General features: G+C 39.8%; 1 protein-coding gene across 2 annotated transcripts in view; it reads right to left on the reverse strand.

Annotated features, from left to right (window-relative positions):
* slc39a14 (solute carrier family 39 member 14) overlaps positions 1–3,611 on the reverse strand; it is a 37,915-nt gene extending 34,304 nt beyond the window's left edge. The window contains exon 1 of one of the 2 annotated variants that reach the window (XM_010903380.3): positions 3,383–3,611. The gene's annotated coding sequence lies outside the window, so the exon portion shown is untranslated. The remainder of the gene's footprint in view (positions 1–3,382) is intronic. The other variant, XM_010903379.3, reaches the window with a different exon arrangement.
* Between the last annotated feature and the right edge of the window lie 8,558 nt (positions 3,612–12,169).

Genomic DNA, 12,169 nt, shown 5'->3' on the forward strand with positions numbered 1-12,169 from the left:
CATGGTGAAATCACTGTTTTACAATTATGGTCTCCTACTCAACCTAACTATGAAATAGATTCACATTAATCTGCAGAATGATGAACAGAAAGGCATGGCTTAAAGGTTGAATACGCAGTTCAATCTAGTTGAATAAAATCAAAGTTTCCTGTTCTACATTGTACTCGGTATGAAATTCTGCATATTAACTACACGTTGTTCAGCAGCATAACAGACATTGATTGCGTGCACAACGTTGTAGATGGGAATCCACAGCCTGCTTTTCTGGTACTTAACGTGGACTCTATGTGCAATTTCCTAGGTTAGAACCCCAGGCTTGCTAATGTTATGCAATTACCCTTTGCCTTTATAACACAGTCAACCCTTTCAATTATATTGCAATACCCTATCAACAATGGTATTGTAGCCATGAATTAAAATCATGTTCCAGAAATGAACAGAAAGTCCTGGCTTAATGTTTCCCAGAGGTTATGGTGTGAAGACGTTAAATGTGGAGCTAAAATCCACAAATAGGACCCTTGCATAGGTTCCTGAATTATCAGCGTGTTATAGAATAAACTGCAGGCCCATCCACACATGCTGATCACATACAACATCACAAGTCCTGACCACTTCTCACAAGAAAGGTGGCCTAGGTACATAACTGCTTTTCAAATCACCTCCCTGGCTCACCGGTCACTTCTACCTGAGGGCCTGCTGAACTAAGCTTGCCTAATTTTTTACTGGTTTATTTAAATGTATGCCAGAATACATAGGCTATTTACCACAAGTTATGCTATACAGAAATGGTCAAAACATCAGTATTGAAATTGTGGTATTGGCTATTGGCATACAATACATTACACAGACAGCAATGTGAACCTGAGGAAATTCTTATGGAGGCATTAGTGATAATATTTCCAATGCAACTATTAGCTGGCAGGGGTGTCTGTGCCAGTCAATACAGCACAGTTAGGAATGCTGCTCAACATCCATGATCCATAGAACTAGTTTAATAATCAACTTCACTGTACTGTTTTCTACTGTACGGCTCCTGTCGTTTGTGACTACTATGATATCCAATTGATTTCAATAGAGGGCATACAGACTTTTCCAGGTCAACAAAGTGACACAATTGAAGCATTTCAAACAATTGTTATCATTAATATAATTTGTAGGGCGACTTTTATGTTACGTCTCCAGTTTATCATATCTGAAGGAGAGATATCTCTGTTCTTGAATATACAGAAGGCATGTAATTTCTGCAAACAAATTACAAATGTTGATGTAGTTGGCTGGGGCCTTCACTCAAAATATATTTCATGAACATGTTTAATTTCAATTATTTAGTCTATTCGATAATTGTGCTGGATCTTTGTAGAATGCTGACTTGTGGAGTCATACAAAATCAACTGTTCCTCTACTCCAAGGACTAATCCACAGATATCCTTCCCCTAAATAATCTACATATCTGTGAATCATCCCTCCCCTAAATAACCTTTTACTGACCTACGTGGGTTAGAATGCTTGTGTAAACCATGAGTAAAAGGGAGATGGGCACTTGTAGCACACCAAGTGTATTTGGGATGGTAGCACTAGGAGCACTTTGAGCATTTAAATACAGAAACACTTTTGATCAAATAACTGAATGACATGCATGTGTTAATGTACTCTCCAACGGTCACACATGCAATGCGTACAGTCTAGTTGACATTTATGAGCAGTTCATGATGAATCCAAGGAGAAAGCCTTAAAATACATCAGGAGCAAGACTGGATTTATCCTGACTAGTCATAATTGGCACTGACAACAGTGTCATGGACTATGCTGATAGCTGGTCATGCATTAAGAAATTGATTCTGGAAGGAATGGGTATGTTTAAGGCAAAGTTGGGTGTGAACAACACTGAATGGGCATCAACAAGTTAGTGCTCTCTATTACTAAATCCTTCAAAGGCATTTTTCGCCTACTTCTCTGCTATGTAGGATAGCAAGTTCATCAACTTGTAAAGCAGCATTTGCTTTCCCATTATTCCTCCATTCACAGTATTTTAAATAGTATTTTGGTGCTCAGGATCAGAAATGGTTTCTAGCACCATGTTAAGAGAATTATTAGACATTACAGATATACACAATTCTTAGAATATTCCCAAACTACTGTAATCATAGGTGGAGTTTTAAATATGTTTCATGAACATATTGTATATAGTATTGGTAACTAGAGCTGGGGCTATAAAACAAATGATCTACACAGACAACATCAACCACTTATTGCAGGTGTTTTGCAGATTCACTGAGATAAGTAGCCTGTAGACTAGAGAAATGTGTAGGCTAATCTGGGTGATTATAAATGGGAAAATGTATCAACAACAATCAAACTAGTAAAATTACTTCAAAGAGTACTAGCTGAGCAGATTTTTCTATTTATCATCATAAATTTTTTGTCCATATTGGCAACAACAGACATTAACAATAGACAATAAACATTGAAATGATGTAACAATTATAATATAATTTAAATAACATTTAAAGGCTGCTTCTTGTTAAGTGTAGTCAATAACTGAACTATAGGTATAAATTAAATGTTGCGAATTCTACATTTCGAACAGACCCAAAACCACTGGTTGGCAAAATACAGTTAAAGTATAACGATTAAAATGAGAGCCAAATGTCGCAAACAATGACAATTCAAACAACACGTCAGGCGCACATTATTAATGTAAACTAGCACAACCCTGCCAAGAGTACAACTACAGTGAAAAAGCGGTACAGTTGTGTCTTTCCGTGCATACAATTCTTCACATCGTAGTAACAATAATTAAAGGCAAATTGTTTCATGTACGAATAATACAGATAAAATTTAGAAAGCTCGTTGGTTAGTTCTGGGTGCCGAGGTTATCAAATAATTGATCAATAATATCTCGTTTTCTTGATCAAACACCAGAGAACAAACACCAGTGAACTGACAGCAGCGCAGCGGTCAGACCAAAGCAACACAGCTACGGATAGCTAGCATCCTTCCACGTCATGCACACACCCCCAGTATGTGTAGCAAACCTGGCTAGCCAGTCTTAGCGAGGTGGTAGGGGATACGCGTAGCTAATTTGATAAATATATTTCCTAGGGACAGTGATACGTGTGACTACTACGGTACTATGTTGCTGATGGCAACAAGGTTCGAGCCCATAGTTGGAGACCCGGTGTGTACCTAGTAGCAAAGCTAGCTGTTAGCTAGTCCAAAATAATAATGATGATATTCAAACCACGCAAATGTTGTAAGACGTAGTTGGTTCATGCAAGAGACGAGGTAACAACACTGATAACAGAACTGCAATGCATACTGAACAAGCTAGCAGTAGTAGCTAACAATCCAGCAGTGATGAAAGCTACGGTACGTTACCCACACTTGAGATGATGATGGTCGTGGAGATTCGCTACCCAATGTCTGAGCAACCTCCCGTGCATGTGTTTTCGTTCCTTTAAATTGCAATCATTTGACCATAAAAATGACCACTTGTACTGTCTCGAAGTTGCAATCGAAGCTAGAATTCTCGCTCTTATGCCAGACAACAGTGGACCAGATCTGCTCTCCTCAACATGTGTGAGAGGAGGTCGAATCAGTGACGTCGAAATTTAAAAGACCGCCCCGTACTGCTAAGGAGAATGACGAGCGTCTTCAATTATTACAGCAAAAGATCGTTTTGCTGTGTTACCTTGTGGAAACCAGAATGCCCACACGAAGGCCGCGTTTAACAGACAGACAAAAGTTTCAACTACTGGTATTTTGAGGAAATGAGATCAGCTCTGAAAAATATCTGATGTGAAAAAATGTTATCGTTGTTAAATTCAACATTTTAATGATATCATAATTGGGTTTTAAATAAAAAATGTAAGGGACAGGTTTATTTTATTTCTTTATTGAATGGCACCCAGCTACCCTCTAAATCTACTGCAGATGTGTAGCCACCGAAAACGATTTGGCGTGGAAGAAAAATTATCAAATTGTTATACAAATTTACTTTTTTTAAGACTCCAGCCCTTCGCGAGTATAAACTGTTAGTTTCAATTACTCAATATTTTGGACAAAAACTGACAAAAGTACAGTACATAAAGGAATGTCAACACAATTAAACTAGCAGGTAGTAGCAATCATTATCATTACGTCGTGACAACGATGATTGCAAACATTTAAGGTTTCTTCATTACGTTATTTTAAGGATGTGTAGCTTACAGTAAGTTGCCTAGCTTACAGTAAGTTGCCATTTTAGCCAATATTGTTCTACTAATTGATGAGACTTGCTGCAAGGATATAATTCTGTACATGTTAATTTTTTTATTCATGCATATCTGGTCGGGTGGGAAAGATAATGGTTTATTTCAGAACAGATCATGCCCTAACTGCAATTCCGCGTGACAACTCATGGGCGGGCTAATACTCAGTTGCCACAGGCATGCTGGAGAGGTTTGCCCTGCACAGGTGGATCACGGATCCACCCGATCACGGTTCCAACTGTCCCCGGGATTAACTAAGTAAAATGTTTGAAAAAGTTATTTTAAAGAATTAGTCCCAGTTAGATTCCCTTTGTGCCCAGCACACCGTATTCAACCTTTGTGTTAAACATTCCTCAATCAGATGTTGCAGAAAAACAGATAGAAAGGATTAAGCCATTCTGTAAAGTTTTTTACATCAATCTTCAATAAGGCTTCTTACACATAACAAGTAGAAAGTTGTTTAATTAAATTGAAGTTTGACTGATCTTTTATCAAGCTAACTGGAAGCTGGGATGTGAAGTAGCAGTAAACTAACTAATCAGGGTTAACAAAAACAGGACAATTCTAAGAAATATATACCCTCAAGAAATGTCTATGGTGAGACAATTTAGAAATGTACGTGTCTCAGAATGTTATCTCTAATACATACAATGAACACAGAGATCAATAATGTGATTTGTAAAGTCACCATTGGATATGGACTATTTGTAAGAATTAGGTCAATCAGTTAGGAATTTGCTTTTTTTTTCCAAACACTAATCCTTGTAGATTTAGAGATTAGTTGACTCAGATTAAAGTCAAGACAAATTTTCTTCAAATGATCAGAGTCCAATCCAGGTTGAATCACCTCAAATAACATATTCAGATGACTATAACATTTCTTTCTTTTTTACAAACAAGTGCCTCCTTTGGTACAAGGCCACATCCACAGTGTATTCAGGTGACTGTTAGTGGCAACCCTATAAATTACATTGCCAAAATGTAGGATTGATCGGAAAGGTCATTTTCAAAGTATGTTTTGCTGCATGGGTGAAGAAAGCTTTGTTTATTGATTTTCAGGTAAAGTAATAAGGGTATAATAAAATAACCTAGTCATTTTCATTTATTCTAAAACACTGAACCCATTTCCCAGGTGAGTATAGCCAATTCAAATTGCCTTCGTGTGCTAGGAGGTTTATAGGTAGTGTGATGGATCAGTAACCCGCCAGGGGAGGGCTCTACAGCAGCCACTCCAGGGGTTAGCTGCAGGGTGGATATGGTGGATATGATTCACAGGGCCCATGGCTTGGCGGGGGCTTATTACTGTGTGGGTTTTCACATGTCAGTAATGATTATTTGTCACTTAAATAAATATTTTGAACCAAAATAATGCAGTTGCTGATAAATATTGAATTCACTTTCTCTAGATGTAATGGTTAGATACCTCTCCGGGCATCCTCCACCCCGCTCTAATAAATGGTCTGCTCCAACTTTTGGTTCCCACCTGGAAAAAAGTATTGTACAGTGCGAACGAGTGAGACGCAATTTGACTGGAAGGCTGGATAGTTGTCCGCAACTGGAAGAGGGCAGAATGTCGCACACTAAGTGGAAATCTGCTGCACAGAAAATAGTAAAAGGCTAGAGAAAACAGATGAAATGTTGTTCAACTAGGGTTAACACGTTTTTTCACCACTAAATCCAAGGATTTGAGAGATGGGCAGCAACAGTACAGTAACTATCATTATGTGGCGGCAGGCACACCCGTTAGCAAGCACTAGCCTAATAACATTAGTTGTAAGTCATAGCTAGTTACATGACATTGCCTGCGTTGAAAACCAAGAACAAACCGTATGTTAATATGTTCTATCAAGATCAGTTGGGGGAGTTAATACACATGTATTAACGTCATTTTGAAGCTTATAACCACCTCTGACAGTGGTGTCTGGGGGAGGTCCCCCAGGCATCCGTAGGCTTCTCACCGTTTGAACCACGTAGTTCTAATGAGGGACAGGATGGCTACAGTGTGGCCGGTGGTCCGGGAACATATGGCAAAGGCACAAGCCACCCAGGCCAGGGCTTATGACAGGACAGCCCAGCCGTGACAGTTCCAGCCCAGGGATGAGGTGTTGTTGTTAGTCTCTACATCGAAGCATTACCTGCTGGCCCAGTGGCAGGGCCCATATGAAGTAGTGGCACAAGACTCCCCGGTGAACTACAGGGTAAAACAGCCCGGTAGGAGCAAGCCAGAGCAGATTCATCACATTAACCTGTTGAAAGCTTATCAGGAACGAGGAGTGCCGGCGCTGTATGGGGGCACAGCGGCCTGCCCCAATCGAGGTCCACTTGGGGACTAAGCTCACAGTGCAACAATGATAGAGCGACTAGCGAAGGCCACTTTCGCTCAGGAGTATGCAGCAGCATACATTGACGACATCATCATTCATGCAGACGACTGGGAGACCACCTTCGGAAGCTACAAGCAGTCCTTGCGAGCCTAGAGGCGGCGGGACTGACGGCCAACCAAGCCAAGTGTCACCTAGACCTAGATGAGGCCGAGTACATAGGGTACACCATTGGCCGTGGGTTGATCAAGCCCAACAGGAGAAGACCAGGTCAGTGAGGGAGTGGCCCCACCCAAGAGACAAAAAGGGAGTACGAGCATTCTTGGGCCTCACAGGCTACTACTGGAGATTTGTGCCCTACTACGTGGGCATTGCTGCCCTGCTCACAGAACTGATGAGGAAGGCTGAGCCCACCCAAGTCCGGTGGAATGCCCAGGTCGAAGAGGCCTTTCAGAGGCTCAAACCATCTTGTGTAGTGAGCCCGTATTAAAAATGGCATCTCTCCACAGACGCTTCTGAGATGGCGATAGGGGCGGTGCTCTCCCAAGGGAAAGGGGAGGAGGCCCACCCTGTCCTTTTTGTAGGGAGCTGACACTCAGTTAGCGTAATTACGCGACGGTGAAGCAGGAAGCCCTTGTGATAAAATGGGCCACAGAGTACCTGCGGTACTACCTTTTGGGTGTTGGTTTTGATTTATGTTTTGTTACCCTGCGTGTCTCGTTGCAACTGCGTGGCGTTGTAAAGGCTCCGTGTCTCTGTCCTGTCACCATATGTCAACCTGTTAAGAAAAATTAAGGAAAATATACAACCTCAATTTACCCATTACTCACCGTCTGGGATTCTCATTTTATGCTGTCCTGCACTGGATGAATGTTTTGGGCAAAGTAACTAGTCCTGCACACTAGCGAACCACCACAGCTAGTAGTTAATATGTCCCAATCCTGGCCTTATTCAGACCAGATTCTTCTAGGATTAGTGATGCCAGTGAAGCTCCACTTTCTGAATCTGAGAATATTGGAGGTGAGTCTATAGCTATCCAAATAATGTGTAGAAAGCCTATCTCCCCTTGACCTACTGAATGGCATCTTTAAGATGCAGCTTGAGAGTATTTTTGGAGAGGTTTGTAGTGTGCTGCAGTCTTACTGCTACAGTTGCTGATGAAGAACGTGCATTCAGCAAGCAAAAATGTTTCACAAATCTTTGCTCCACAATGTCCCAAACAAATTAAACAGTCTTGCCCTTCTTTCTATAGAGAGACATTTGATTAAAGAAATGACCACATTATGTCCACAATATGTAGTTATTTGAAACATTGATTTATGGAATTGCATAAAATGATAATCGGTGTGTTAAAGTTGCATTATGTATGTTTTATTTATTTTATTAGAAAATGACAGACATTTCCACTGAACAATTTGAATGACTTTAATGACTTCCTAGGTTACCATTCAGATATTATGAAATACTTTAACAGACGTTAATCTATACATTTCTTATTACTGGGTATAGATATTCCTTATGAAAAAGGGGGCCTACACTGTACATAGTATCTATATTTTTGTTCAGTATATTAATTTCACTGATTTCCATATATGTACTGTAACTTGTGTTTATATTTTTGTTCAGTATAGTTGTGGATGAAAAAGCTTGGCATAGGTATTACGTAACAGAGAGAGCTCTATAACACAACAGCATGCAAAAATCAGAAAACTGATCGTGGTAGACAATAACACTACAACATTCTGATTTTGTACTAGTATGAATGTCTTGTATAGTTGGAGGGACAGGGGCCCAGGTATATATTTTGTCACAGTGCCCAGGATTCGGGACAACGGCCCTGGTTAGGTGTGCGTGGTGCTCCTTTAAATGTCACAGGGGGCCTGATAAATTAAGCCATGCCTCCCTGTATTTATGTGCGGGAAGGGGAGGAGGCTATGAGTAAAAGCTGCACGAATGCCATGGCTACCGAGCAGGGACACTGCCAACTGAACCTTCAAATAGGGTTAGGTTTAAGGAATGGTGGACGGGACATGCACTATATTGCCAAAATGTGGACACCCGACCATCACACCTATGAGCTTGTGGGACATCCCATTCAAAACCATGGGCATTAATACGCTTTCCTCAAGATTAATATGAATCAGTATTCCAAACTATGGGCATTAGTAGGCTTAACACAAGATTTTGGAGTATCTCTGTGGGAATTTGTGCCCATTTAGCCAAAATAGCCTTTGTGAGGTTGGAGGGGCTTAGCCCATACCCTGAAACACAGCCCCAGACCATTATCCCTCCAACACCAAACTTTACAGTAGGCACTATGCATTCCGGTAGGTAGCGTTGTCCTGGCATCTGCCCCACCCATCAGACTGCCAGATACCAAGCATGATTCATAACTCCAGAGAACACGTTTTCACTCCAGTAGCGACATGCTTTACACCATTCCAGCTGATGCTTGGCATTGCACATGCTGACGTGAGGCTTGCGTACAGCTGCTCGGCTAAGGAAACCCATTTCATTAAGTTCCAGATACAGTATGGAACTCTGTGGTGAGTGATGCAACAGATGGTATGAGATTTATTTTAATGCGCTTCAGTACTTGACGACCCCGCTCTGTGAGTTTGCGTGGTCTTCCATTTTGTGGCTGAGCTGTAACTGAGCTCTAGAGATGCTGTACAGTGTACAGTGTACTGCTCAACACTCATGCTCAATGCCTTTCTGATCGATGCTCACTGCATCGGAATTTTTTTTCCGAGTCATGTTCCTGAAACACTTTTGGTCCCGTGACACCAGGTGTCGAAAGATCATGTGTTATTAAAAGAAACCGGTATTGTTACATCACAAACAATTGACTGACTCTCAGGTTTTGAAAACTAGATTCAATACCAACAACTTTGAATGAGTGGTGTCAATTTGGTTACTACCAAAGCCTAGTTGGTAGTAACCATAGATACGTTCTATTATCTATGGTAGTAACTCTTTCAATACACATCATGACCACTACTCAGGACACGTTATTAAGAATTTGGGTACTGTCAGAGTAAGTAAATGTTTGTTACTATCACAGTAGTGTTGCTGAATTCTTTTCAGTCCAAAATCTAACTTTTTCCAATTGAAACACCAATAGTTATTCTTTTTAAAAGATTAATTATCATTCAAAACATTCTAATGGATGCATTGTTAAAAAGAAACAAGAAACCAGGCAATCCTAGTTCAGCGGCTCACAATAGAAAATATTGCCACTTCAAGATTCAAACCCAGGTCACCCACGTGGTCACCCAAGGTTGTGTCGTTAACCACTACATCACAAAGCTGTACATTTGTTAGGTGTCAGTATAGCCTCTTGTCCCTATCCTAAACAAATCCTCTTTAATAGTTAATTGGCTATTCGTGAATGACAACCTTTCTTACTAAGTTCACCTCCACCACAAATAGCGTCTATGTATTGCGTTTGCCACTGGCCGTTTTAAAAGTGTATTAGCCAGTAATAAGCTTTACGGTATCTACTAACTTACTGGAATAGTCATAAGAATTGAACAATTGCTAGAGAGTCTGCCAAAGCTATTTCATTTCATGGCATAAGAACATGTTTTTCTTTCATGGCAAAACAACATACTTTTTACTTTCATAGGTGAATGACGTTTATACAATAACTATCAATTAAGGCGATAACTAACTTTTTAATCAAGTTAAAAGACGAGAGAATCGTGGAATCTACCAGGAATAATTAATAAATGTTGTTGCTATCAATAGATTCTAACTTAGGTCTTCCACATGAGAGGCACTGTCTTTAACCATTACGCCACAGCATTACACGTTTCAGCAGTCATTAAGAAACTGACTAACGTTTCTTAATAAGTTTACCATAGCATAGTTTTAACAGCTTATTAGCCAGTAATACGGTTACTAGTATCTACTAACTTCCTATAGGAATAATCATAAGAATTGAGCCTTTCGTTTGTTTTTACATCCCTTGCTATGCCGATGTAATCTCTTGAGAACCTAACGCTGAAAACGTGCTCATTTCTTGTTTCACCCTTAATTTACCAGTTGATTGAACGCATTGAACATATTGTAATTTACAGTAATGAATTGGAGAGTAAATTAGGGTTAAATGCCTTGTTTCAGGACTGAATCAGAGAATAGATCTATAACTTTTTGGTTCACTGATCAGATGCTCTAACCGGTAGACTATTTGCCTGCCCTCATGTCATCCACCCATCCATCCATCATATAAAACCCATGGTGCCTCTGCAATCCAGTGTCTCAAACGTTTGTGCCATGGACCAGAAGAGAATGGCCTTATTCCTCTGCGGACAGCTTGCGTGAGAATTTATTTACATTTTAGGAGTCATTGGGGCTATTGGATACAATTATGGGATTAAAAAAATAATATTTGACCTTTGGTCTACACTCATAATAATTAATCAAATCAAATGTGTTTTTTAAAACCCTCTTTACATCAACAGTTTTCAAAAAGCGCTTATAACCAGCACAAAACCCCAAACAGTAAGCAACAGTAAGCAACAAAACAATACTGATGGGCCAAAAAACTCCCTAAGGGGTAGAACCTATGAATTATAATAAACACCTAAATAACACTTTTATGTACTTAAACCAAATTGAAATTTGATTTCAAGTCTATGGTTTTTGAAGAAACAGTGACGACTGCACCATCTGCTGCCTCTCCTCACCGTTACAGCCAGGCTTCTGTGTTTGGCATCACTTTCTGTCACCACCGCCCCGTCTATCATCCATCAACCACTCATGACTTGTCAATCACTCACACCTGATTCCCATCATGTCATTATCCCAGTAGTATTTTGTGACCATTAATGTTTGGTCAAGTTATTTGCCTCGTGCCAGCAAGGTTAAAAATAAACGCTCCTTCGTTTGACTCCTCTGCCCCACTCCTTTATATGAAGCCTGACAGAAACACTGTGCTTGGGTTTGAGAAACATTGTGCTAGTCTATAGTCAGTCTATTATTTCATTTATTTGACAAGATTTTAAGATCATAAAAATATATACTTTGGTTCAGATGCAAGAAATACATTTTCATCTGTTTTTTGGATCCACTTATTCCACATGGTTTCTTAATTGACATATTTGATTTTGACCTCGTTATCAATATTTGGTAACATATTTTAATTATTTCCACAGACAGCAACCTTTGGCACAACCGAGGGACTTGTGACCCAACTTGTGAACAAAGTACAAAGGACCTGGACTCTGACTCACATTAAAAACCCTATACTTTCTCTCCTAGGTGTGGCGGGTGGGCATTGGGGGGATGGGCTAAGCCCCGAATGTATTGTGATTCTAGCGGTTGTAAGGGTGGCAAAGGTACTTAATACCCATTAGGTACAATTAAAGTAGCTGTCAAGTTACATTTTATTTTAATTAGCAAAATAACTTCACATATGCCAGAGTGACAAAAATACTTGACAAAAATCTGGCCAGTTGTTTTTCATATCTGGCAGGTAAAATTTGATGGGAATAATGTGTTGTAAATTGTTTAGTTTTTATAATCAGTTCACATGGTTTAAAAAAAATGAAATGGAAAAACACCAAAATGAAATGGATGAAAATCCTAGAAAAT

Source organism: Esox lucius, chromosome 13 (genome assembly GCF_011004845.1).
Source record: "Esox lucius isolate fEsoLuc1 chromosome 13, fEsoLuc1.pri, whole genome shotgun sequence".
NCBI lineage: Eukaryota > Metazoa > Chordata > Actinopteri > Esociformes > Esocidae > Esox > Esox lucius.